A 28,000-nucleotide genomic window follows, 5' to 3' on the forward strand; every position below is an offset into this window, starting at 1 on the left:
ATGTGCCACATCTTCTTTCTGCATTCATCTGTTGATGGACACTTAAGTTGCTTCCATGTCCTGGCTATTGTAAATAGAGCTGCAGTGAACACTGTGGTACATGACTCTTTTTGAATTATGGTTTTCTCAAGGTATAATATGCCCAGTAGTGGGATTGCTGGGTCATATGGTAGTTCTGTTTTTAGTTTTTTAAGGAACCTCCATACTGTTCTCCATAGTGGCTGTATCAACTTACATTCCCACCAACAGTGCAAGAGGGTTCCCTTTTCTCTACACCCTCTCCAGCATTTATTGTTTGTAGATTTTTTGATGATGGCCATTCTGACTGGTGTGAGATGATATCTCATTGTAGTTTTGATTTGCATTTCTCTAATGATTAGTGATGTTGAGCATCCTTTCATTTGTTTGTTGGCAGTCTGTATATCTGTAGTCTGTCTTTAGGTCTTCTGCCCATTTTTGGATTGGGTGTTTTTTTTTTTGATATTGAGCTGCATGAGCTGCTTGTAAATTTTGGAGATTAATCCTTTGTCAGTTGCTTCATTTGCAAATATTTTCTCCCATTCTGAGGGTTATCTTTTTGTCTTGTTTATGGTTTCCTTTGCTGTGCAGAAGCTTTTAAGTTTCATTAGGACCCATTTGTTTATTTTTGTTTTTATATCCATTTCTCTAAGAGGTGGGTCAAACAGGATCTTGCTGTGATTGCTGTCATAGAGTGCTCTGCCTATGTTTTCCTCTAAGAGTTTTATAGTGTCTAGCCTTACATTTAGGTCTTTAATCCATTTTGAGTTATTTTTGTGTATGGTGTAAGGGAGTGTTCTAATTTCATTCTTTTACATGTAGCTGTCCAGTTTTCCCAGCACCACTTACTGAAGATGCTGTCTTTTCTCCATTGTATATTCCTGCCTCCTTTATCAAAAATAAGGTGACCATATGTGCGTGGGTTTATCTCTGGGCTTTCTATCCTGTTCCATTGATCTATATTTCTGTTTTTTGTGCCAGTACCATACTGTCTTGATTACTGTGGCTTTGTAGTATAGTCTGAAGTCCAGGAGCCTGATTCCTCCAACTCCATTTTTCTTTCTCAAGATTGCTTTGGCTATTCGGGGTCTTTTGTGTTTCCATACAAATTGTGAAATTTTTCATACTAGTTCTGTGAAAAATGCCATTGGTAGTTTGATAGGGATTGCATTGAATCTGTCGATTACTTTGGGTAGTATAGTCATTTTCACAATGTTGATTCTTCCAATCCAAGAACATGGTATATCTCTCCATCTGTTTGTATGATCTTTAATTTCTTTCATCAGTGTCTTATAGTTTTCTGCATACAGGTCTTTTGTCTCCTTAGGTAGGTTTATTCCTAGGTATTTTATTCTTTTTGTTGCAATGGTAAATGTTTCCATTAAGGAGTGTTTCCTTAATTTGTCTCTCAGATTTTTCATCAGTAGTATATAGGAATGTGAGTGATTTCTGTGCATTAATTTTGTATCCTGCTACTTTACCAAATTTGTTGATTAGCTCTAGTAGTTTTCTGGTAGCATCTTTAGGATTCTCTGTGTACAGTATCATGTCATCTGCAAACAGTGACAGCTGTACTTCTTCCTTTCTGATTTGGATTCCTTTTATTTCTTTTTCTTCTCTGATTGCTGTGGCTAAAACTTCCAATACTGTGTTGAATAATAATGGTGAGAGTGGGCAACCTTGTCTTGTTCCTGACCTTAGTGGACATGGTTTCAGTTTTTCACCATTGAGAACGAAGTTGGCTGTGGGTTTGTCATATACGGCCTTTATTATGTTGAGGTAAGTTCCCTCTATGCCTACTTTCTGGAGGGTTTTTATCATAAATGGGTGTTGAATTTTGTCAGAAGCTTTTTCTGCATCTATTGAGGTGATCATATGGTTTTTCTCCTTCAATTTGTTAATATGATGTATCACATTGATTGATTTGCATATATTGAAGAATCCTTGCATTCCTGGGATAAACCCCACTTGATCATGGTGTATGATCCTTTTAATGTGCTGTTGGATTCTGTTTGCTAGTATTTTGTTGAGGATTTTTGCATCTACGTTCATCAGTGATATTGGCCTGTAGTTTTCTTTTTTTGTGACATCTTTGTCTGGTTTTGGTATCAGGGTGATGGTGGCCTCATAGAATGAGTTTGAGAGTGTTCCTCCCTCTGCTATATTTTGGAAGAGTTTGAGAAGGATAGGTGTTATCTCTTCTCTAAATGTTTGATAGAATTTGTCTGTGAAGCCCTCTGGTCCTGGGCTTTTGTTTGTTGGAAGGTTTTTAATCACAGTCTCAATTTCAGTGCTTGTGATTGGTCTGTTTATATTTTCTATTTCTTCCTGGTTCAGTCTCAGAAGGTTGTGCTTTTCTAAGAATGTGTCCATTTCTTCCAGGTTGTCCATTTTATTGACATAGAGTTGCTTGTAGTAATCTCTCATGATCCTTTCTTTATTTCTGCAGTGTCAGTTGTTACTTCTCCTTTTTCATTTCTAATTCTGTTGATTTGAGTCTTCTCCCTTTTTTTCTGGATGAGTCTGGCTAATGGTTTATCAATTTTGTTTATCTTCTCAAAGAACCAGCTTTTAGTTTTATTGATCTGTGCTATTGTTTCCTTCACTTCTTTTTCATTTATTTCTGATCTGATCTTTATGATTTCTTTCCTTCTGCTACCTTGGGGTTTTTTTTGTTGTTCTTCCTCTAATTGCTTTAGGTGTAAGGTTAGGTTGTTTATTTGAGATGTTTCTTGTTTCTTGTGGTAGGACTCTATTGCTATACACTTCCCTCTTAGAACTGCTTTTGCTGCATCCCATAGGTTTTGGGTCGTCGTGTTTTCATTGTCATTTGTTTCTAGGAATTTTTAAATTTCCTCTTTGATTTCTTCAGTGACCTCTTGGTTATTTAGTAGCATATTGTTTAGCCTCCATGTTTGTATTTTTTTTTACAGATTTCTCTCCTGTAATTGATATCTAGTCTCATAGCATTGTGGTTGGAAAAGATACTTGATACGATTTCAATTTTGTTAAATTTACCACGGCTTGACTGTGACCCAAAATATGATCTCTCCTGGAGGATGTTCCATGAACACTTGAGAAGAAAGTGTATTCTGTTGTTTTAGGATGGAATGTCGTATAAATATCAATTAAGTCCATCTTTAATGTATCATTTAAAGCTTGTGTTTCCTTATTTATTTTCTTTTTGGTTGATCTGTCCATTGGTGAAAGCGGGGTGTTAAAGTCCCCTACTATGATTGTATTACTGTCAGTTTCCCCTTTTATGGCTTTTAGCATTTGCCTTATGTATTGAGGTGCTCCTATGTTGGGTGCATAAATATTTACAATTGTTATATCTTCTTCTTGGATCGATCCCTTGATCATTATATAGTGTCCTTCTTTGTCTCTTGTAATAGTCTTTATTCTAAAGTCTATTTTGTCTGATATGAGAATTGCTACTCCAGCTTTCTTTTGACTTCCATTTGCATGGAATATCTTTTTCCATCCCTTTGCTTTCAGTCTGAAGTGGGTCTCTAGGTCTGAAGTGAGTCTCTTGTAGACAGCATATATACGGGTCTTGTTTTTGTATCCATTCAGCCAGTCTTTTTCTTTTGGTTGGAGAATTTAATCCATTTACATTTAAGGTAGTTATCGATATGTATGTTCCTATTACCATTTTCTTAATTGTTTTGGGTTTGTTATTGTAGGTCTTTTGCTTCTCCTGTGTTTCCTGCCTAGAGAAGTTCCTTTAGCATTTGTTGTAAAGCTGGTTTGGTGGTGCTGAATTCTCTTAGCTTTTGCTTGTCTGTAAAGGTTTTAATTTCTCCATCGAATCTGAATGAGATCTTTGCTGGATAGAGTAATCTTGGTTGTAGGTTTTTCCCTTTCATCAGTTTAAATATGTCCTGCCACTCCCTTCTGGCTTGCAGAGCTTCTGCTGAAAGATCAGCTGTTAACCTTATGGGGATTCCCTTGTATGTTATTTGTTGTTTTTCCCTTGCTGCTTTTAATAGTTTTTCTTTGTATTTAATTTTTGATAGTTTGATTAATATGTGTCTTGGCGTGTTTCTCGTTGGATTTATCCTGTATGGGACTCTCTGTGCTTCCTGGACTTGATGACTATTTCCTTTCCCCTATTAAGGAAATTTTCAAGTATAATCTCTTCAAATGTTTTCTCAGTCCCATTCTTTTTCTCTTCTTCTTCTGGGATCCCTATAATTTAAATGTTGGTGCGTTTAATGTTGTCCCAGAGGCCTCTGAGACTGTCCTAAATTCTTTTCCTTCTTTTTTCTTTATTCTGCTCTGCAGTAGTTATTTCCACTGTTTTATCTTCCAGGTCACTTATCCGTTCTTCTGCCTTTGTTATTCTGCTATTGATTCCTTTTAGAGAATTTTTAATTTCATTTATTGTGTTGTTCATCATTGTTTGTTTGCAATTTAGTTCTTCTAGGTCCTTGTTAAACGTTTCTTGTATTTTCTCCATTCTATTTCCAAAATTTTGGATCATCTTTACTATTATTACTCTGAATTCTTTTTCAGGTAGACTGCCTATTTCTTCTTCATTTGTTTTGGCTGGTAAGTTTTTACTTTGCTCCTTCAACTGCTTTGTGTTTCTCTGTCTTCTCAATTTGCTTAACTTACTGTGTTTGGCATCTTCTTTCACAGGCTACAAGTTTGTAGTTCCCCTTGTGTTTGGTGTCTGCCCCCAGTGGGGAAGGTTTGTTCAATGGGTTGTGTAGGCTTCCTGGTGGAGGGGACTAGTACCTGTGTTCTGTGGATGAGACTGGATCTTGTCTTTCTGGTGGGCAGGACTGCATCCCGTGGTGTGTTTTGGGGTGTCTGTGACCTTATTATGATCTTAGGCAGCCTCTCTGCTAATGGGTGGGTTTGTGTTCCTGTCTTGCTAGTTGTTTGGCATAGGGTGTCCAGCACTGTAGCTTGCTGGTCGTTGAGTGGGGCTGGGTCTTAGCATTGAGATGGTGTTGTTTGGGAGAGCTTTTGCTGTTTGATATTATGTGGAGCTGGGAGGTCTGTGGTGGACCAATGTCCAGAAGTTGCCTCTCCCACCTCAGAGGCACAGGCCTGACACCTGGCCAGAGCACCAAGACCCTGTCAGCCACATGGCTCAGAAGAAAAGGGAGAAAAAAAAGGAAAGAAAGAAAAATAAAATAAAATAAAGTTATTAAAATAAAATTTTTTTTAATTATTAAAAATTAAAAAAATTTAAAAATAGTAAAAAAAACATAATGAAAGAAGAGAGCAACCAGACCAAAAAACAAATCCACGAATTATAACAAGTATTAAAAACTATAGTAAAAAAAAAAAAAATAACGGACAGAACCCTAGGACAAATGGTCAAAGCAAAGCTATACAGACAAAATCACACAAAGAAGCCTACACATACTCACAAAAAGAGAAAACGGAAAATATATATATATATCTATATTTTTAAAAAAAGGAAGAGAGGGGCTTCCCTGGTGGCGCAGTGATTGAGACTCTGCCTGCCAATGCAGGGGACACGGGTTCGAGCCCTGGTCTGGGAAGATCCCACATGCCGCGGAGCAACTGGGCCCGTGAGCCACAGTTACTGAGCCTGTGCGTCTGGAGCCTGTGCTCTGCAACAAGAGAGGCCGCGACAGTGAGAGGCCCGCACACCACGATGAAGAGTGGCCCTCGCTCGCCACAACTAGAGAAAGCCCTCGCACAGAAACGAAGACCCAAAACAGCCATAAATAAATAAATAAATAAAAATTTAAAAATGACTAATACTCTCTAAAAAAAAAAAACAAAAAAACACATTAATTTGTTTAAAAAAAAAAAAAGGAAGAGAGCAACCAAATCAATAAACAAATCTACCATTGATAATAAACTCTAAATACTAAACTAAGATAAACATAAAACCAGAAACAAATCAGATGCAGAAAGGAAACCCCAAGTCTACAGTTGCTCCCAAAGTCCACTGCCTCAATTTGGGGATGATTCGTTGTCTATTCAGGTATTCCACAGATGCAAGGTACATCAAGTTGATTTTGGAGATTTAATCCACTGCTCCTGAGGCTGCTGGGAGAAATTTCCCTTTGTCTTCTTTGTTCACACAGCTCCTGTGGTTCAGCTTTGGATTTGACCCTGCCTCTGGGTGTAGGTCACCTGAGGGCGTCTGTTCCCGATCCAACAGGACGGAGTTAAAGTAGCAGCTGATTAGTGGGCTCTGGCTCACTCAGGCCAGAGAGTGGGAGGGGTACGGATGCGGAGCGAGCCTGTGGCCGCAGAGGCCGGCGTGACGTTGCACCAGCCTGAGACACGCCGTGCGTTCTCCTGGGGAAGCTGTCCCTGGATCACTGGACCCTGGCCGTGGCAGGCTGCACAGGCTCCCGGGAGGGGAGGTGTGGATAGTGACCTGTGCTGCACACAGGCTTCTTGGTGGCTGCAGCAGCAGCAGCCTTAGCGCCTCATGCCCATCTCTGGGGTTCGCGCTGATAGCCGCGGCTCGCACCCGTCTCTGGAGCTTGTTTAGGCGGCGCTCTGAATCCCCTCTCCTCGCGCGCCAGGAAACAAAGAGGCAAGAAAAAGTCTCTTGTCTCTTCGGCAGCTCCAGACCTTTTCCCAGACTCCCTCCCGGCTAGCTGTGGCGCACTAGTCCCTTCAGGCTGTGATCACGCAGCAAACCCCAGTCCTCTCCCTGGGATCCGACCGAATCCCGAGCCTCAGCTCCCAGCCCCCGCCCACCCCAGCGGGTGAGCAGACAAGCCTCTCAGGCTGGTGAGTGCTGGTCGGCACCGATCCTCTGTGCGGGAATCTCTCCACTTTGCCCTCCGCACCCCTGTTGCTGTGCTCTCCTCCGTGGCTCTGAAGCTTCCCCCCTCCGCCACCCACCGTCTCCACCAGTGAAGGGCCTTCCTAGTGTGTGGAAACTTTTCCTCCTTCACAGCTCCCTCCCACTGGTGCAGGTCCCGTCCCTATTCTTTTGTCTCTGTTTTTTCTTTCTTCTTTTGCCCTACCCAGGTACATGGGGAGTTTCTTGCCTTTTGGGAGGTCTGAGGTCTTCTGCCAGCGTTCAGTAGGTGTTCTGTAGGAGTTGTTCCACATGTAGATGTATTTCTGATGTATTTGTGGGGAGGAAGGTGATCTCCACGTCTTACTCCTCAGCCATCGTGAAGGTCTCTCCCCAAGCTTTATTTCTTTTCCCATTTTATAAATATGTTTTTCCTGATATGAGTACCTCAGATTTGATTTCAAAGTCTGAGAGGGCAGGCTGCTTTTTCTCATTTAAGCACATTAATTAGCATCACTAACTACTCTAGAGCACATTTTGTATTGCCAATGATGTCCCAATTAAAAAATCCCCTGGGAACAAAGCTCCATTTAATAAAGTTGGCTTGGGCACAGTGATGGTTGAGAAAGTTCCCTTTGCCCAGTGCAGGAAAACCCACAAAGGAGCTGTTTGCATGCTGGTCTCTTGGAGACTTGCTGGCTCCTGAATATTCTCCGAGAAGGGCAGTTCAGGCTGGTCACAGGCAAATGCAAGAGGCACTGATCAGTGCTTGGATCATGTCTGTCCCCATGCTGTAGACCTGTCCCAAAAGGCAGAAGCCAAGCCACTCTATTTGCCCAAAGGGCAAGACTCCTTTATTTAGAGGGAAAGGGTGGAGGTGCACTGGGGAGGGAATTCACATCTTAGAATAAATACATCCCTGTTTCCTTTATTATTTCTTCTTGTGGAAGCAAACAGAAGCGTGTGCCATTGGAAACTCCTCTCCTATGGGTAGTTTAAGGACAAGGTAATCCCCAAAGGGGAGAAGTTGGGGGGGGGGGATAAATTCGGAATTTGGGATTAACATATACACAGTACTCATGTACAACAGATAATCAACAAGGACCTACTCTATAGCACAGGGAGCTCTACTCAATATTCTGTAATAACCTATATTGGAAAAGAATCTGAAAAAGAATGTGGATATATGTTCACGTGGAAAAAAAAAAAAGGACAGGGTAATCCCATGCTATGGTGACGTATATAGTCATAAATCAAAACCATCTCATATATCTCAGGGCCTTTGATGTTTGTAAGAGAAACACAGGCACTTCGTTTGTGGTAGTGTTTTGTGAGTGACAGGGCATTGCCCTGTTAATGGTTTTGGTAATCATTTTATCCTTAGCTCCCTATCAGCAGGGCTCTAGTATTTCTATGACCACTTCCCGCTTTTGTAGTGAACATTTGAGCTACTTTCTTGCACAAAGAGCTGTAGGCCCATGTGGACACGACGTGAGTCAGCCCTGGCTCTCACGTGCCAAACACCCGCTTCTGCTGAAGTTTGCCCAGTTGCTGCGCCTAGTGTTTCTGCCTCTCCCTGGGCTTGGCTTCCTCTGGAAAACGTGGACACTGATCCACTCAAGCTGTGTCTCTCTTTTTGTGTTGTTTTTCTTTGTGTAGGTACTGTGTCGAGTGCTTTGATTGAATGTATTGCAGTGGTAGATGTGGACAATATTTTTAAAAAGTAAAATATATCAGGTAATCTACATTACTTGTAGGCTTGCGTGCAGTTCTTTTCAACAAAACGTTTTAAGGTTGATTATGATTTGCACCTTCTGCTGTGCTGCAGGCTATAGGTACTACAGGTATACAGAGGAATAAATATGCAGTTTCTGCCCATGAAGGGGTCTGGGTTCTACACTTAGTTTGGAAGATAAAGGCTAGAAAATGAAAAATTTGAAGAATGAAGATGGTGCATTTAAACTCCTCCAGTCTTTCTCCTTTGCTCATCTGCAAATTTCTGCCCAATTATCACTTTGTCTGGGAAACTTTCCTTCCCTCGCACCGTGGGAAAGTCACATGCCCTTGTTTTGTGCTCCAGTTTATGGTGTAGTCTTTCCTTCAGAGCATTTGTCATAACTGTAATTTTCATTTGTTCGGGTGATATTTTCATTGTGTTTTCCTTCGATGGACTAGGAAGTTCCTGAGTTCAGGGGTCCTATCTATTTTAATTCAACTCTGTTGGCACAGAGTAGGTCTTCAACAACCATTTACTCCATACTTGGTTGAATGAATACTGAGTTCTGACTATTAAGGACTGGTGAGAACTGATTGTTGAATTCAGTTTCTTGTTACATTCTTTTCACTCTGAATGTGAATGTCATTTCTCTCAAGGGCTTAATATTTCTAGTGTTTTGGTAAAGACTCTCATGTGTGCTTTTAAAAGCTCTCTTTTGTTTTGTAGTATTTTTAGTCATAATGGGATAATCACTTTGAATTGCTTCCTCGGAGTCACGTTTGTGATTGGTGGATGTGTTAAGATATTTGAGTGCCTTATATTTAAGTGGGTGCATATTTGAGAAGGAAAGTTTTGGGACTGGAGCTGGGTAGACATGATCATCGCCCGCATTCATTAGTTCTGTGCCATTTTTCTAGGTGGAAGGAAGTTAAGGCTTAAGTATTTTCCTTTAAATTCTAATGAGTATTTCTAAGCCATTATTTTGTTTCCTTTGTTAAATGACAACATCCAGTGAAGACACTGCATTGATACTTGCAATTTTAGAAAACAGAGTGGGTGTAGGTGACGAGTGGATGCTATTGAATTAGGGTGACGTAAAAGAGTGATCAGAATGTTGAATTATCTAGGAAACAACTCATTTAAAATGGTAAAAGTGATTCTATTGATCTTAACATTTTGAGTTCTGATCAACTTTTGTCATTTTGATATATTTTTTTCATACAATCTTTTAAAATTGACCTTATTCTTGTATTCTTTTTCCTCTCTGTTATTCTGAGTGAAATTTAATTGGTGGTTATCTCAGCTTCGCTTTTGCTATTTGTCAAACTATCTGTTTATATGTTAGGCCCTTGTTTTCTTAGGAATCACACTTTCAGAGTTAAGGTCCTACGGTTTCCTCAGTTTGTAAAGAAATACACAGATTGATTTGTTTTTTATTTTTCTTTCTTTCTTTTTTTTTTGGCACCCATATGGGACTTTTGGTTACACCCCTTCCATTATTAGTTGCCTTTTCTTTCCCGAGAATGCCTGATACAGAAATAGTTCTAAAAAAGTAGTAAAACTAATATTTTAATATTTTTAACAATTTAATATCAAATACCTTTCTTTTTTTTTAATATTTTCTTTTTTTTTTTTAAGATTTTTGTTTATTTATTTATTTAATTTATTTTTGGCTGCGTCGGGTCTTTAGTTGCAACACGCAGGCTCTTTGTTGCCGTGTGTGGGCTTCTCTCTAGTTGTGGCGTGCGGGTTTTCTCTTCTCTTGTTCAGACGCGCGGGTTTAGTTGCCCCGTGGCATGTGGGATCTTAGTTCCCTGACCAGGGATTGAACCCGCGTCCCCTGCGTTGTAAGGCGGATTCTTTACCACTGGACCACCAGGGAAGTCCCCAAAATTTCCTACCTTTTTAAAAAATATTCGTTACCTGAACAGAATTTATTTTAGAATGTAAAATGGGAGAAGAAAGGAGCTAGATGCATTTGAGAATGCACTTATAGTAAAATAAACATTTCAAGTACTTTCTTAAAGCGAACACATATGGAAATGTATTAACTAAGGTATGAAGAAATGTTTTAGCTTGTCTCCTCCTAATTAGGGCAAGCACCTGGCTATATTTCCTCTTTTAAGATTGGAATAGGTTTTTTAAAAACATAGGAGTCATCAGCACAGATTGTAGATGGATTTTAACTGGCTTTTGTTTAGTCTTAGTTTTATCAATTTTTTCTTTGTTAGTCTCTGTCATTTTATAAATGTCAAACCTACTTTTATGTCTTGAAAAAGCTGATATGACAGAACTGAGTTGTGTGTGGATTATTAACCAGTACATTAGCTGTTGAAATATTTATTCATTGCCAAAAATCATTGAGATTTTTTGTTACATTTTAAATGATTTCTTTTGGAAATAATTTATACTTCTAGAATATCAATAAGTTCTTTTGTTATGATGATCAAAGGTGAAATATAACAGGTGAAGAAATAACTGCATAAACTTAGTCATGTTGATTAGAAACCAAGGTGTAACCTGTGAGGGAAAGGGTACCTGGTGGGGTTGGGCTTACTTTGGGACAGAAACTTTATTCTTTTGACTCTGTGTTCAGAAATACTTTGAGGAAGAAGAAGGTTAGATCTTGTCACAAAATAATCAGAAGTTTCTTGCCGTAACAAAGCTCAGTGTGCAAAATTCACAAGAGGCCAAAAGACTTACAGGAAAATGTCAGAAAACCTAGCTCTGTTCTGGTTCCACATGGAATTGAATGAATCCCTTTAAATTTATGTTTCTTCATCTGTAAAATGAGGGTGTGCATGAGGTTATTACTGACTTCTGTTGTACTTGAACACACTGTGAAATCCAGATCATATTGTGAGCATTTTTTTTTTCCATTTCCAAAGCCTTTTTTATCCTTTGGTTGGCCTTCAGAGAGTGAAATCAAAACAACCTCTCTCCATTTTGAATTTCTTTGTTCAATTGATTTCTCTTTCGCTCTTCTGTCCAAAAGAATGAGCATGTTCGTCTGTTGGACTTGAGTCAAATGAAAATGTAAAATAGAAAATTCACAGCATTGTGCATTTGCTTGTACAGGTCTGGCTCATGTAAATCTGGTAAGTCTGGTAGATATCTTAAATTTATCTATATGCTAAAGAAGAAAGATGTACTTGTTGAACTTTGAATAAAGGACTGCTAGACAGCTTTTTGTCCTTTCCATTATGAAGATATATTCATCCTGATCTTACTGTGAAGGGAAATGTTCATTATCTCTTTCAGATATTTTTCTTTTTTTTTTGATACAGTTATTGGGAAAGCATAAGGTATAGGACTCAATGCTTAGGTATTTATGTGTAGATTTCTTATTATAATCAGTTATGTATTTGCTTAATTATAGAATGTGGCCTATGAATCATCCTTTTAAATATTAAAAGTTGAAATATTTCAATTATCCAAATTCATTATCCAGAATTTATAAATCTAAAATGCTCTGAGAATTGAAGCAGAATTATTTTGTAAATTTGGCCCATGTTTAGCGGCAAACTGACCTGAACTGACATGAGATTATTTATAGTGGCAACATTCATGCATCTCCCTCCATATATATTATTGTTTTTGATGGTAAGGTGTAAAATATGCACTCTGTTACCTTTCTAATATATGAAAAACTCTAAATTTCAAAACACATCTGGCCACTGGGGATTCAGATAAGAGACTGATATCTTTATCATTATTAATTTTCCCAAAAGATTAGCATGTGAGCATAAGAATATTGGTTTCTTACTCACTATTGCTGGTAGTGGAAATACAATGCAATAATTTAGTTCTTGTGCCTAAGAAAGGTTGGAATTAGAATCTGGAAAAATAAAATAAATGCAATATGCGGGAGAATCTTAAAGAACACAGAACATATGATAGTACTTATGTATCAAAATTGTGATTTTTAAAACCAGTGTTGTTTTCTATAAATGTAAATAGTGTTTTGTACAGATTTGCTAAATGGTTAAAAGAAATTCTGAATAGAAATAGTTGATATGCAGACTGATATTTGCATAAAAGCTAATTAATGGACTGCTTTGGAAACATTCAATATTTTGTTGAGTAATTTGGCTTTGAAAACAAAATAGTAAAAATTGTTTTCTTAAATGACAAATGCAAATGACATACAATAGTTTTGACTCAGCAGATTGTATTTCTTTCAGTAACTATAGGAATGAAATTGTGAATAATTTTCACATAATAGTGCTTTTAAACTTCTGATCTGTGCTCATAGATGACATTCAAAATTGATGAAAAACTTGCTCCTGACATAACAGATGGTGTCTGTTGGGCTGTCTGATGGGCAACTTGACTTTAAAAAAAAAATTGAAAATTCAGTTGCTAGTACCAACATTTTTTTTTAAATTGAAGTATAGTTGATGTATAACATTATATAACTTACAGGTGTACAGTACAGTGATTCACAATTTTTAAGGGTTATACTCCATTTATAGTTATTATAAAATATTGGCTATATTCCCCATATTGTACAATATATCCTTGTAGCTTATTTTATACCTAATAGTTTATACCTTTTAATCCTCTACCTCTTTGTTGCCCCTCCCACCTTGCTCTCCCTCCTGGTAACCACTAGTTTTTTCTCTACATCTGTGAGTCTGCTTCTTTTTCATTATGTTCACCAGTTTGTTGTGGTACCAATACTTTTTGAAATTTTTATTTTGCTTAAAAAGCTTTATATTTTAAAATTCTTTATGAAATAGTTTTTAAAAAGCTTTAAAATGTTTCCCTGATTGATTGACTTTAACTTAATATTCTTATTTTATGACTTTTTTGAAAAATTATATTAAGCTGTAATAGCTATATATATATGTTTAGGTTTCAATTAAACTATACTCAGGGTCAGAAAAGGTAGTTGCTGGGCTTCCCTGGTGGCGCAGTGGTTGAGGGTCTGCCTGCCAATGCAGGGGACACAGGTTCGAGCCCTGGTCTGGGAAGATCCCACATGCCGCGGAGCAACTGGGCCCGTGGGCCACAGCTACTGAGCCTGCGCGTCTGGAACCTGTACTCAGCAACAGGAGAGGCCGCGATAGTGAGAGGCCCGCGCACCGCGATGAGGAGTGGCCCCCGCTTGCCGCAACTGGAGAAAGCCCTCGCACAGAAACGAAGACCCAACACAACCAAAAATAAATAAATAAATAAATAAATTTATTTTTAAAAAAAAAAAAAAAAAAAAGAAAAGGTAGTTGTAAAATAATTTAGGAAATGGCTTATCAATTATTGACTCACTACCTCACAATTTGTTATACATAAAAAGGGGCTTTTTGTCAATACAGTAGAATCTAATGCCTTTATTATCTTTTTCAATCTCTTATCATGTGAGGCTTCATTTTAATATTCAGTATGATTACTTATTTTCCTACTAAGTCAGATTCTCTACAATTCCCTACATATCTGGTTCTCACACTTGTTCATCTTTTCCTTAAATCTGTAGGACTCATCAATTTCCGGTGTATTCTCCGGTATTACAGTTACCTCCAAAAGCCTTCCATAAGTGGCCTTGTGCCATATAGAGCATTTCCTTACTTTGCTCACACTCTGTACAGTAACTGATAACTTTTCTAATGAGGAAGGGGAACTTAAGTGACATACTTTGTTATGAAAAATAATGTTGGAAAATCTTGTGGGAGTCTATGATCTAATGATGTTAAATGCAAACATATGGATAAGAGTGGTACAGAAATTTTTAACATTGAACTTTATCTTTCTCTTTTATGGAGGTTTTATTTCAGATCCCATATGGACATTTATCTTTTTTTCTATTAGTATATGTGAACTTTATAATAATTTATGAAGCATCTCTTGAGAGTAGAGTTGGGGCTTGGGAAATCTCATAAAGGAAATTTCATCATTTTCCTTTTTCTCTGGCCCTCTTAAGAAAAGGAAAGGAAAGAAAGAGAAGAAAAGACCTTTGTGATGGTGCAGAAGTAGAGTATCCAGTTCTTCATTTGCTTTGGGCTGTCACTGGATGAGTAAAGTAATCATAATAATCATAATTATACATAGTCAGTTCTACGTGATAACAGAGGGAGGCATGTAGGTGAACTGTTTGCAGAAGTAATCACAATCATTTCAAACAAGTCAATTTGTCACTAATGTATTTACTGTTATATAACATTGATTCTCCTTTCCTATTTCACGTCCTTAGAACTATATATTTCCCAACCAAATCGCAAATGTCCCCAGGATGGCTAGTGTACATTTTCTATCTCAAATTGACTGAACAAAGACAGTTAATGCGCTTTCTCTTATTCTCTCTCCCTCTCTGCTTTGCTTTTCTCTGCATTCTTTGCCCTGAGAAATTTCTACATTGACTTATCTGGGGTTAAGAGGTTTATCAGTTTTTATAAATAGAGAAGTGACTTTCCATGGGTGCTGGAGTTTTCCCATTTTCTTCAGTGAATTCACAGTGCCAAAATCAAGGATGCCAAGACACGGATTTATTCTGTAACCATGCATTGCCTAGAAAGGGAAGTTAAGAGATTGGGGTCTTTTTCCCCACCCTAAATTCAAACCCGAAGAAGGTTAGGTATGCAGAACCACGTATGAGACAAACTATATTCTAGAGTCTCAATATCATTACTATTACTATAATAGAAATCCATCATGAGCAGGAGGGTTTGTAGTGATTGGAAGAACATTTTTATAAGTCAGATTGATGGTTGCTTCTCTCATTTGGTAGTGCTATAATAGGATTCCAGTGTACATTTGTATGGCTCCTGGGGAGCTGGCCGAGCAGAATAGTTTCTGTAATTTATTTAAACATATTTGCATGGCTTGTAGATACTGAAATTTCAAGACCTTCAAGTGCCTTTTGCTGTTTGTTCAGATTTTATAATCAATATTGCAAATATCAAGTATAATGTTTTCATGATTTTGAGCATGTTGAATTATAGATGAATGTACTTGAACCCTCTGCACATAATATATAAACACAGGCAACGTGACTCCTGTCTTCTCTCATTCAGGACATTACACAGTACAGTAAAATTCCATCACAATGATTTGTTTCATGCAGACACATTATAGGCCAAATTATATCCCTTAAAATATTTCATATGTAAAGAAAAATCTGTTCCATGAGTGAAAGACAGCGTTATTCATCTCTCCTAAAATTAGACTTATTAACAGACTTAATTTAATTGGATTTAGGTTGTTTATCTTTGATAAGACATAAAATACTTATTCTACCGTATTTTAAGAGTCATTCAGTGTACATGGGAAGAGAGCTATATGTATATTTTGAGTGCCTCTTAGGATACAATATGCATAATATTGAGCTTCTGGGACACAACAGTGAATGAGCTACATAGACATCTAGTAGAATAAGATACATTAGATCTAGTGTGGGAAAGAAGCATTGATCTGATTTTCACCCAAATTATAGCTGTGAAAGTTTTAGGAGGCGTTAGGATAGGGCCCTATGAAAGTGTTTATTAAAGGGACAATCCTGTCTGGGTCAGGTTGGACAGAGCGGGGTTGAACCCGAGAGGGAGGACCTGAGAAAGTAAAAATGTAAACTAATTCCTAAAGGACACATAGGATCTAACCAGGAGATATAGAGGAGTTTGCCCCATTTTATTAATGAATGTATCTCACAAGTATTTGATTTGTGAAATATAACTTTAAAATTCTAGTAGTTTTTCTCTATAAATATACTTGATTACTATTACAAAGTTTATTCCAGAAAAGTTACGAAGAAGAGAAAAGCAGACATCATCAGTAATAACAACAATCAATGATTCAGGAAACCTTCTCCCAAAAAGGATACCTTAGATCCTTCTTCCCCACCAAAATGCCCTATACAACTATAAATCAATATTTTAATAAGTATATATAAAAATTGGAATTTTTAACAAAAATGGAGTCACAGCATCATTAGATTACAGTTTTACATCCTTTTATTGTCTGCACCATCCTTGTAATAGATGCACCATTATTTATTTAACCATTCCCTATTTGTAAACTTTTCAGTTACTTCTAACTTTTCAACAACCCAAAAGTATTTTAGGCAAAGTGCACAGTATTTATGAAGTTGACTTTATCATTTTAGCACCAAAATTAATCTGAAATAAGGAAGCATTCATTTATAAATTCCAAAGCTTCTTTATTTATGTTTGCATGATTCAAATGAGAATAGGGAATACAGATATTTAACTTACTGAGATACATATTCTTTATCAGAAAAAACTCATTTGTAATGCCATGAACAGAAATCATTTGCATTATGATCAGTTTTTTTACAACTTAGCTTTTATCCCTATAGAGTATAAAAATAGCTGAGGTGATCAGAAATCCCTTTACAATCAGATACTCATTTGCAGGGGCCCATTGTTCCAACAGAAAACCCTCAGAATCCTTTTTGCCCATTTTCATGTTTTTGACAGTTTTTCCTTGTAGTCTTCCTCCTGTGATCATAAGTAATTTCCAAAGGTAATTCTTCATCACAAAAAGCTTCAGCAAGAGTGTTAATTGGCTATAGAGGCCTCCTTGAGTTTGCAAATCTAGAATCATGACCTATTGAGGTGATAGAATTTAACTTCTCTCCAGAATTTTTCGTTAGAAATCTTAGATTGGAGTTTTAAAAGCCTCTATTATTTGCTTCTCTGAGGCTAGGAAAACAAAACCAAGACACACTCTACAACAGATTTCACCTTGAATACCTATGTAATTGGATGAATAGCTGTTTGGTTGAGTCCTGCCAGAAAGCAACCTTTCTCACCTGCTGTAACCCTGGGAACCGACCAGCCTGACAATTTTCCTGGCAGGGATTTGTAGGCATTAGTTCCACATAAAAGTCAATTCTTGTTTCCCAGTAGTTGCTTGTCATTTCTGATTAAATGAAAATCATTTTGAAATATATTCTAGGGATAGCTTTGGTTACACAATTGCTTTGTCCAATAATATACTGGTAAAAAAGAGAGGGCAGATTCTTACTGAACCTGGGAAAATAACTATAGGGCCATAAAACATAAGGAGCCTCATTAGGAGTTTCTGAATTTTGGAGGAATCAGTAAGAATCAGATGCTCTTTCTAAATGTTTCATTTTAGTTTACAAAAGCAGTGTCTACAAAATTGAAGTTAGTTACAGCTCAAAAATAAAGAAAAAAGATGAAAGTCTTCCTCATCTGTCTGTTAGAAAATAGAATATTAAAACAGGAACAACAGTATCTCAACAAATAGCTGATCAGTTAACTCAATTATATGTAATTCTTTTTTTTTTAACATCATTTTTGGAGTATAATTGCTTTACAATGGTGTGTTAGTTTCTGCTTTATAACAAAGTGGATCAGCTATACATATACATATATCCCCATATCTCCTCCCTCTTGCGTCTCCCTCCCACCCTCCCTATCCCACCCCTCTAGGTGGTCACAAATCACTGAGCTGATCTCCCTGTGCTATGCAGCTGCTTCCCACTAGCTATCTATTTTATATTTGGTAGTGTATATATGTCCATGCCACTCTCTCATTTCGTCCCAGCTTACCCTTCCCCCTCCCCGTGTCCTCAAGTACATTCTGTACGTCTGCGTCTTTATTCCTGTCCTGCCCCTAGGTTCTTCAGAACCTTTTTTTTTTTTTTTAGATTCCATATATATGTGTTAGCATACCATTAAACTGCCACCTTTCCTTGGTTAAACCATCCACATGGCTCTCTTTGTGTTAAATATTTGTTACTTTGAGGCTGTCTTTTAGTTACATATTCACTGGCTTAAGAATGAATTGCATTTGCTAATTGAATATCTAGTAATCAATTAACTTTGTGGTCAAAATATGTCAGATTTAAGTACATTACCCTTGTTTTCAAATAATTATACTTTCCACATTAATCTTGTGAGAACAAATCAGTTTTCAAAAGCTTAATGAAGAGTGAAAGGCTAATTGATTTTAGTAAGCACTAGGAAATACTATTCTACAGTCTGAAAGTCTCCTGTTTCATTGCTGACCTCCCAAAAGGCTGTAGTCCAGAAAGAAAGAATCAAGAAAATCAGCAGATAGGACTACAGCTTTCCAAATCCAATTTTACATACATACAGTATTGAAATAAAATGGTAAATCGAATGCCCATGAAGGACTAACAAAAATCATTTCACCACAAGGAAAAAAATGTTATACCCTAAAGAAAATGAACTTTATCTTTGACAAACAGAAAAATAATAAATAACTTGCAACTTTTATTGTGTAATATCTAATGTATTACAGTTGCTTTCAGGTCATGAGTTCTGTAAAAGTTATGAATAGTACTTAAAACCCCAAATCACTAGTGTATTCTCTACTTTCAAATAATTAGGCAAAAATCATGAAATTAAACCATGGGTAAATGTCTATTAATTTTTTTGTTTGTTTTTTTAACATCTTTATTGGAGTATAATTGCTTTACAATAGTGTGTTAGTTTCTGCTTTATAACAAAGTGAATCAGCTATACATATACATATATCCCCATATCTCCTCCCTCTTTCGTCTCCCTCCCACCCTCGCTATCCCAGCCCTCTAGGTGGTCACAAAGCACCAAACTGATCTCCCTATGCTATGCGGCTGCTTCCCACTAGCTATCTATTTTACATTTGGTAGTGTATATATGTCCATGCCACTCTCTCACTTCATCCCAGCTTACCCTTCCCACGTCCCGTGTCCTCAAGTCTATTCTCTACGTCTGTGTCTTTATTCCTGTCCTGCCCCTAGGCTCTTCAAAACCATTTTTTTTTTTTAGATTCCATATATATGTGTTAGCATACGGTATTTGTTTTTCTCTTTCTGCCTTCACTCTGTATGACAGACTCTAGGTCCATCCACCTCACTACAAATAACTCAATTCCGTTTCTTTTTATGGCTGAGTAATATTCCATTGTATATATGTGCCACGTCTTCTTTATCCATTCATCTGTCGATGGGCACTTAGGTTGCTTCCATGTCCTGGCTATTGTAAATAGAGCTGCAATGAACATTGTGGTACATGACTCTTTTTGAATTATGGTTTTCTCAGGGTATATGCCCAGTAGTGGGATTGCTGGGTCGTATGTTAGTTCTATTTTTAGTTTTTTAAGGAACCTCCATACTGTTCTCCATAGTGGCTGTATCAATTACATTCTCACCAACAGTGCAAGAGGGTTCCCTTTTCTCCACACCCTCTCCAGCACTTATTGTTTGTTGTCTATTAGTATTTAATTTAAATAGCTTGTAGATGTTTACGTTAAAATAACTCAAGCAGTTTAATAGGTCCGTGTCCAAATTAGGATGATTTTGGTTCTAAGAAACAAAAATATTTTATGCTGACTTAAGCTATAAAAGCAAAGTTATTTGTTCCTGCCATGAAAACTTCATTGATAAAGCGATGTAGGTTTATTTTGGTCAGGGCTCTGCCTCTGTCTCTGTCTCTGAAATTTTCTAAGTTCTGCCTTTCTCTGCTCACCATGGGTATTAGAAGGCTACCAGCAGAAGCTGTGGCTATATGCTTCCTCATCCACAAACAGGAGGAGCAAGTGTCATTTCCCAAAACCATTAAATAAAAGTTCCAAGCTTTACTCTGAACGAATCACTCTGAACCAACTACCGATGATGCCAAGGTATAGGCTAGGTGACTTCTCTTTCCTACTTTAGGAGAGGGATCGGCAATTCTGATTGGCTTATGTCTCCACCTGAGAGAAGGGATTCTCCTCCCCCAAATTCAAGGGCTTTTTCCTACAGCAGGGAGAGGAAGGAGGGGAATGGAGAGTGAGGAGGCCTTGTGGATGTCCATTACAGAATTATTTTACATCTTCTCGTGCTTGACTATTTGGGGAGGGGAGAAAGTTGAGAAATCGTTTTCGTTGATCATTGCCTGCCATGCCACAAGCTGCTTTCTTCCACATGACATCCTCCGTGTAATACTCTCTACAAGATGAGGAAGTAGATGTTATCTCACCTAACAAATAAGTGGGAGAAAGTTAGCCAATTTAATGTTCTCAGGTTCACGTGGTTCATAAAGACATATTCTAAAGCCCATGCTCTTTCTTCTGCACTCTTCAGGTTGTAGACTAGATCATATTTGCTAAGTAATTTTGTGAGGAAGGTTATTCCAAGTTGGAAGATCAAAGGATGCATACATTTTAAATAAACATTAATTCTGCAAATAATGACAATGTTCCTACGATGTGCTGAGTGTATGGTAGGTGCTGGCATACTGTGGTGAAGAAAATAGGTGCCTTCTAACCTCACAGATTTCATGGGAGAAGCAAATGTTAATGTCACGCAGTTAAGTTTAAAATTACAAACTGTGTGACTGCCCTGTCGTAAGATCTGTCCAAGTCTGGGAAGGTTGATCTGAAAGCTTTTTCCTGGGAGGTGACATTTGAGTTGAGATCTGAAGGATGAGAATGAATTCACAAGACGAAAAGGAGCGGGAGGAGGGGGGAGAGAATTCCAGGCAGCGGGAACAAGGCATGGCTAAGAATTGAAAGCGTCCTTTTTGTCAGAGCATAGAGAGTGAAGCAAGAGGATGAGACGAGGAGATAGGCTGGATCCTGCAGGGTCTTCGGGTAGTATTAAGAATTGTGCTTGGTATTCCACAAGAAATTGTACCTTAACTATTGGAGAAAGTTGGTGAGATAATATCTGAGTATTTATTGCAGTTATCTCTCTGAATATTTATAATGTTTTCTTAATACATGTTTTCTTGCCTCTACAAAGCCTTACTTCAGTTACAGAATGATTGCATCATATTCGGCATTTCAGCCTTGACATGCTGTTCAAATCATTTGTAGTAGCTTTAGACTTTTTATAATCACTTATAACTTGAACTTAGATGTAAAATGGTGAAGGCAAAGGCGTCTACATTTTAGTGAATATTTACCAAAAGAGTACTGAATTAGTTATAGTTGCAAACTGTGCAGAAAACTCCAGACATTAAACTTAGAGGGAAGAAATATGGAAATTATATATATATATTATACATATTTATATATCTATAAATTTAATGTAGGTTTTGGGTAATATTTATATACAATTAACTTAATGGTGGTGACTTGACATGTTGTCCACTATTCATGTCCTGTTGGAGTTGCACTTGTGACCTCCTCTTATTTCTGGTTATGATTAAAGAGAGAGAAGCAGAACGTTATTTAAATATACTGTTGGCTTTTGCATTTGACTAAGTCAGTATAAAAAAACGATTTTGCTCGTACCATATGGTATATTAATACCATAAATAAAGCATGCATCTAGGTTACTAATTAAAGTTGGGCTGAGGTTTTTAGAGTTCATCCTTGTTGAGAAGAGGGTTTACTTAGAAGTCTAAACATTCGACCTATAGTGTAATATTTAAGCATAGAAAGTTGCTGACTCAGCCACTTCCCTAAAATCAAACAAAAGAACATCATGGCTTTTGATTCCATTACTTCACGTGCTGCAAGTATAACTTTAAAAATTATCAAAATAAGCTTTGAAAATGGGAACATGTATATTACTGAGAAACAGTGTTTATTGGGCAAGAGTCTTCACCCTTTACCTTTGTCAGGGGTGGTATAAATTGCCTTGTGTCAACAATTTATTTCCTTGGTAGGAGAGATGAACTTTCTGTTCTGGAGTGAGAGCTTCCTGCTCTTGTCTTCATGTTGAGAGGAACAGAGGAAGGGAGGCAGATACATGCGCAGGGTTTTCACTGGAGGACTTGAGCAAAGCATGCTTATTCCTTGCATGGAATATATGATGTTGCAACAAATTCCTGCTCAAACATTTTGCATACCACTGCCTCTTCTGTCTAGGAGAACTGACATTCTTTCTTCTATACTTTCAGGATAGGAGTAGATTAAATAAAGACTTCCATGTGTACTGCTCTCCTGACAAGTAAATTAATTAAACTACTGATCAGTTTGAAATGCTAACATGTCTATTTTTTGTGAAAATAACTGGTGCTTCCATTTTTTAGAGCATCTCAGAGATTTTCCTGTATATTGTGTCGTTGAATTTCAGCTCATGCTATCAGATCTGGTAGTAATTCAAGTATCATCCTCATTATGTTGATTTGAAAATGAAAAAGACAGAGAACACACATGACCTGGGTGTTCAGAACCAATTCTACTTCTGTATATCACAAAAAGCCTGTGAAGAGAATGTGATGAAAGGGCCCGACACTCACGTGAACAGGGGTGTGTACCCACAGGGAGAACTGCTGGGTACCTGCATTTGCTGATTGATTTTTATCAAATATTTGAGCACTTGCCTACTACTTGGTAGGTATTCTGTCCAGGACTGTCATGGTATATCTTCAGGTAGTTTAAGAAAAAGATATGATCTGTTCATTTATTCAGAAGTTATTTTATTGATAAGTTACTCTGTCAGAGCCCTGGGAATTTGAAGATGAAAATGTTTGGTCTGTACCTTCAGTCTAAGGACAGTTAAGGTCAAGGTGAAGTGGGACATGAAGGAAAGAACACCCAAGTCTGCCTGGGTTATTGGAGTTTCATAGGAAGTTGTTCTTCAGACTGAATCTTGAGGGTGGAGGGGCGTGTGTTCTAGGAAAGTAAGTCTACGTGCAGAAGTAATAGTCAATTAATAATATTATTAATGAAGCAGCTAATGTTTATTGACTACTTTGGTGTCATTTTTTTTCTTCTCAGTGCTTTACCCGTATTAACTTGTTTACTCCTCACAACAACCCCAAAAGATAGGTACTACAGACGAGGAAACTGAGGCAGAGAACAGTTAGTTATCTAGCCCTCGTTCGCACAGTTAATAATGGCAGAGTCAGATTCAAAGCCCAACAGTCTGACGCCGCCACATTCCTCTGTGTGAAAAAGCTGGCCTGTTTCGGGAATGGTAGAACCTGAAATGGTTGGAAGTTAAGGTCTGTGGGTATTTATCAGGGTTTTGGCTGGTCAGGTACTTAAGGGTCAGATCGTGAAGAGCATTGGAAGACATGCTAAAGAGTTAGAATTTTATTCTACAGGGTCAGTATTTATATGTTTTTGAAAACAAGATCCAGAGCTTACCTTCATTGGTATCACTTGGGGTGCTTTTTAGAGATGCATACTCCCAGGTTCTGCTTCAGATCTACTGTATCAGAATTCCCCTGCTCCAGAAAGTGGCCAAGGGGCTTGTGCCCTGAGTGGTCAGGTGGTAAGTTGATCCCTAGCTCCTAACAGCAGCCGCTGCTCTTATTTGTACCGAATTTCTTGGTATTTAATTTGCTGCGTTGAAAATTAACATAAAGAAGGCTATGAGTTCTGTTTTGTATGTGTTGGGTTTAATATGCTTTCAGAATATCCGATGGGAAATGTGAGGGAAAAAAAGAAGCTGCCTGCTTGATTTAGAGATAGGGAATTTTTGAGTCTTCTGCTTATAGCTGGTTGGAGACACTTATGGATATAGTTGAGATTACTCATGTGAAAAAATAGAGCAGTCAGCATGGCTGGAAAGCATTGAAATATGAAAACAACATGAAACGTGAAATATTGAAAGGGATTAAGAAGACATCAAAAGCAAGCGGGACCCAGGGAGAGGTGGAGTTCAGGAAACAAGGAAGGAGGGTTTCATGACATCTTCGTTTTTATTAAATGCATCTGAGAACTTGCGTAAGAAAGGAACTAGAAAGAAAAAAAAGGTCAATGGTGACCTGAAGAAGCAGAATTTTGGGGGAGTAGTACTAGGAGTGGAAGCCGGATTGTAATGTGCATGTAAAGTGGGTGGCTAGTGAGAACAGGTGAGATTATTCTTTGTAAAAATTTAACTTTAAGAAGAAAAGTATGGTGATAAAAAAGGCTACAGGGTAAAGGGAGAGCTTAAACATTACTAGCTTTTTTACTTTTTACACAGTTCACATTTATTATAAGGATTGAAACAATACAGATATAAACAAAGAATAGAGTTCCGTTTCATCCAATAACTAAAAGATAACAACTGTTGAAGTTTGTCGTTATTTTTCAAGCCATGTTTCTATCTGTATATGTTTGTAGTAGATATGCATTTACACATTTTAAATGAAAATATGTTACAGCAGTCTACATTTTTGTGTGTACCTTATTGTATTAGAAACACTTATCTCTTTTTTTTGTATAAATTTTTTAATTTTATTTATTTATTTTTGGCTGCATTGGGTCTTCGTTGCTGCACATGGACTTTCTCTAGTTGTGGTGAGCGGGGGCTACTCTTTGTTGTGGTGCACAGGCTTCTCATTGTGGTGGCTTCTCTTGTTGCGGAGCACGAGCTCTAGGCGCGCGGGCTTCAGTAGTTGTGGCACGTGGGCTCAGTAGTTGTGGCTCGTGGGCTCTAGAGCGCAGTCTCAGTAGTTGTGGCACACGGACTTAGTTGCTTCGAGGCATGTGGGATCTTCCCGGACCAGGGCTAGAGCTGGTGTCCTCTGCATTGGCAGGCGGATTCTTAATGACTGCGCCAGCAGGGAAGCCCAATTATCTCTTTCATTATGTATTATTTTACACCATTACTTTTTCACAGTTGCCTAGCATCACATGGTGTGTATATAATAGTTTGTATAATCCTATTATTGGCACTCTTGGTTTCGGGGGGGGTACTTTTTCATTTTAAATAGTGCTACCATTAATATCTTTGTGGGCAAATCTTTTCTCATTTGCATAATAGCACATTTTTGATTAATTTGAAATGGTGGCATTGTTAGATTAAATTAATAGAAAAAGGTACCAAATGGAGTGTGGGTTTATGGGATCTATAAATCAAGTAGATGATAGTAGTCTTAGATAAAAAGACACATTTCCTTCTTTCTGGATGCAAGGAGGGTGGAGGACTGCTTGCCATTACCTGCAATTTTGTGTTAGTTTCTGCATTTTGCTTTGCCTCATGTAAATTCTAAAAGTGATCTAACTGGGAGAGAAAAGATAGGAAAAGATTTGGTTTATCGAAGAAATTGCTTTAGATTTTAGATAGTAAGGTAAAAGGTATTACTCAATAAAATACTGGTTTTTGCTTGCTCTGTCAAAACCCCTGGGTGAAGTATGAGTTCAGGATCCGGGAGTTTTGAGTTAGAGATGGCAGAAAGTCACAGCATTTGGGGCCCACTTGTAGAATACTGATATTGAATTCAGTACCACTGTCAGGTGTTCTTGGTCTAAAACTCTTTCAAGTCTCAGTTCCCTTCTCTGTTGTGTTAAAACTGCCATCTTCCTTTAGCTCCTTCCTGTTCTTAAAGAATTTTCTTAGATCTGTGAGCTTGAGAACTAGATCTAAACTCGATCTACTTTCAGCTCTCTGCAGACATTTCAAAAGGAAGAGGATGGTAATGGAGCAAATGGTGAATTGATACAAGAATGACCTTATGAATGATTTTAATTATAGGACTAAACAAATATATAAACAAAATACAAGATTAGGCAGATATTGAACATCTAAGGGCTCTCCCAGGAACTTCTCCAGAGGCTCTTGGCTATCGGGAGGTATCTTTAACTGGGATAGATGCTTTCAGAGGAATAAGAGGTGGAAGCAGCCATTTTATCTAAAAAATTATTGAGGTTATGAAATAACTTACAGATTCTAATTTTAAACTTGTGATATTAAGAACCTAGTACTGTGCGGTGCATACAGTATATGCCAAACACACATAGACGGACCTTAATTTCTCTGGCAAAGCACCTCAGTGTAATTGTAATTTAGCGAATTCCAAATATCTGAAGGCATTTTTTTTTTTAATCAGAATTTTAGAGTTTGCTCCAGGTTTTTTGTCCTTGTCATGTTCACCCTCTTTCACTTTCACTTCTCAGTATTTTTGCCTGCTTTAGTATTTATTATGTACAGCATATGCTGCCCTTACTCTCATATCTATTTAAGCTTGGTCCTTTGCTCTTTTTTTGGCCCTACCTTTTAGGTTCTTTAGCTTAGTCATCCATGTCTGCTTCTATTGATACTAGATTGTTTCCCTAAGGACTCTGTTAGTGAAACTGATTTGGATTTTACAGCTCTGGTGATTTTCCTTCTGGTGTACACCAAGAAGATGCTATATATCACAGGGGCTGATGAATTATTTTGTAGGGTTTTTGTTTTCTATTTTGTATTTGAAAAATTAGGTATGATCATGAACATGGGAACGTCTCTTAATATCATGAGGAAAATACAATCATAAAATAAAATCATCCATGTTAGCTTTGGTCTCTGAAAAAATGTAATATATTGTGATTTTGAGCAAATCGAGTTCTCCAGAGAACATTCATTCATGTAAAATTTCACTTCTGTAAATTTTCATTGCTTGTACTGGAAGCTGCCTGAAATTACTTGGCACCTGCTGCTATGTGTCTGGCATTGTCCTGGGGGCTTTACAGCTGTTAAGCCAAATCATCACAGCAGGCTTGTAGGGTAGGTCTGGATTCCCCCATTTTACTGAAAAGGGATGGAAGCTGAGTGTATAGAAGTGACTTTTCTTATGCCACCCAGCTCAAAGCTGGAATTTGATACTGTTTGTTTAGCCCTAATCACAGCAGTCTCCCTAATTGGAGTTAGACATGGGAATGTATTAAAGCTTCGCTTTGGATTTAAACATTGATTCGGATGAAAAATGAAGCCAAGTGCTTTGGTTGAGATGGTTGAGAATTAACCCCATTTAGTACTGAGTATAATCTCTGGCAAGGTCCCAGGTTCTGTCACATAGTACTGCCAGATAAAGGGTTGCCTTGATCATCAGTGATTTCATTTCTGCATAGTACAGTTCCATTGTAGAAGGGAATGAATTGTGGGAAAATAAATTCACATGGGATCATGGTGTATATTTCCCCCAGCTTGTTTGAGGCTCCACTGGCATAGTTATTTTATCTTCTAAGTTTTGGCATTTGATTCAGGGCCCAAAGCTGGGCTCTTGGCTGGGGTTCAACATCTGCCATTTGTTCCTCCTTCTCCTTCCCAATAGGCACCTCCTCACTGATATTTGCTCATATTTTATTACTTAATTCAATCTCTCTCCTCTTGAGTCTATCCTAAATGTTTCCAATCACAGTAATTTTTTCAAGATACTTATTTTGTCTTAAAATTCTATTATGCTTCACAGTCTGATTCACTTATATAATACTCTTGAAATGACAGAATTACAGAGGTGGAGAATTGATTAGTGGCTGCCTGGGTTTAGGAATGCTGGAGTGAAGGGAGACAGCCTTGACCCTGAAGAGGGCAGCATGAGGGAACTCTCTGAGTGATCAGATAGTTCTGTATCTGGATTTGTGATAGTGGGCACACAAAGCAAATGTGAACAAATGACATAGAACTGTACCCAGATTTTACACTAATGTTGATTTCCTGCTTTTGATGTTGTGCTGGAGGAACAGAAGATGTAATCAGTGGGGGAAACTTGGTGAACATCCATGAGACCTCTCTGCACTAACCGTGTAACTTCATGTGAATCGATAATTATTAAAAAAAAAAAAGAACTGTCAGTCTATTTATCTCTTGTAAAAATAAAATACAGTGTGTGTGTGTGTGTGGAAAAAAAAAAAGGACTGTTGTGCTTTAAAATATTCAAATTCCTTTGTCTAGCATATTCATTATG

General features: G+C 37.7%; 1 protein-coding gene and 1 long non-coding RNA gene across 5 annotated transcripts in view; both read left to right on the forward strand.

Moving 5' to 3' along the window:
• PARP8 (poly(ADP-ribose) polymerase family member 8) overlaps positions 1-28,000 on the forward strand; it is a 190,449-nt gene that overhangs the window by 71,802 nt on the left and 90,647 nt on the right. The gene's annotated exons all lie outside the window — the stretch shown is intronic.
• LOC309624469 lies at positions 6,408-27,931 on the forward strand. The gene is made up of 2 exons (XR_014241952.1): positions 6,408-13,376; positions 13,708-27,931. It is a non-coding gene; the product is annotated as an uncharacterized lncRNA (long non-coding RNA).

Source organism: Balaenoptera borealis, assembly GCF_965194805.1.
Source record: "Balaenoptera borealis genome assembly, chromosome: 2".
NCBI classification, from domain to species: Eukaryota; Metazoa; Chordata; class Mammalia; order Artiodactyla; family Balaenopteridae; genus Balaenoptera; species Balaenoptera borealis.